We start from the raw sequence: 1,242 nt of genomic DNA on the forward strand, positions 1-1,242 counted from the left end.
ATGCATATTTGAAAATGATATATAGAAGTTTATTCGATATTATTGCCTTCATACCATTACTTGAATGTGATATTTAATTTATGTCTACATAATTTCATTTATGCTAAAGCTATCTATATAGGCCTACTTTTCTTAATTTTTCTTGATTTTTCTTTCTTTTTCTTTTTCTTTTCTTTTCACTTTCTCCATTATATTCATTTTCTATTCTTTTTATTTCTTTTCCTTTCCAGTTTTTTCTTTTCCTTTCCGTTCTTTATTTTTCTTTCTTTAATTTTTCCTTTCTGTTTCTTTTCCTTTCAATATTTACATATGTTTATATATCATTTGAAAATGATAATTAGCCATCTCATAGACATGAGGTCTATTCGATGTTAGTGTCTTCACACCATTAATTTGAATATTTGATTTATGTTTATATAATTTCATTTATGCTAAAAATAGCTTTAATATAGATGATGTTTAATATCTGCATCTATCTCTTATGACAAATTAATGTTATAGTTTATGTCTTAAAGTTATTTTGCATTTACTGTACTTCATTTAATTCATTACTATTTTTAACCGTTTTAACAAAAGAATGTTTTAGTTTATGTCTTAAAGTTATTTTGCATTTACTTCAATTAATTCAGTACTATTTTTAACGTTTGAACAAAAAACAAATTATAGACAAAAGTACCCATCCCCTGATGGGTTGATATTTACCTCTTTTTTTGGCGGTTGGGGTATTACAACTTTTTTGATGACTACTCTATTTGAAATTTAGGATTTCAAGTTTTTGAAGTATTTGTAAAGTATGATTGACATTTCCGGACATCTAGAGGGGCCATATCCTTAAAATTTTCTCCCCTCATGGGGTTGCTGTGGAGGTTGTCGACTCTCAGCCAGCAGCAACTCCGATCCCGCACCTGTAAGACCATTGGTCGACTTAACAACCGGGACCCCATTAAAAAGGTTCAGAAGAAGCGTACAAACCAACTTTGATTTGTGACCCTTAACCATGATACTTTTTATCTGCAGCCTGATTTAATGGTTAATGGTTAATGGTTATTAATTTATAGAGCGCAAAATACAAAAAGTCTCTAACTGCAGCATGGCTCAAATTATAGCTAGTCATTTATAGCGTTGAAATCATGAAACAATATAAATCTAGGCCTACACGATTTGAAATTACATTAGTTGATTTTACTTTACTTACTTAGGTTTAGGTGATGTACTGGATGCAGGACTAAAGTCCTCTATATC

This window comes from Anneissia japonica, unplaced genomic scaffold (genome assembly GCF_011630105.1).
Source record: "Anneissia japonica isolate Jap-2015-1 unplaced genomic scaffold, ASM1163010v1 scaffold2652_len1590060_cov184, whole genome shotgun sequence".
Lineage (NCBI taxonomy): Eukaryota > Metazoa > Echinodermata > Crinoidea > Comatulida > Comatulidae > Anneissia > Anneissia japonica.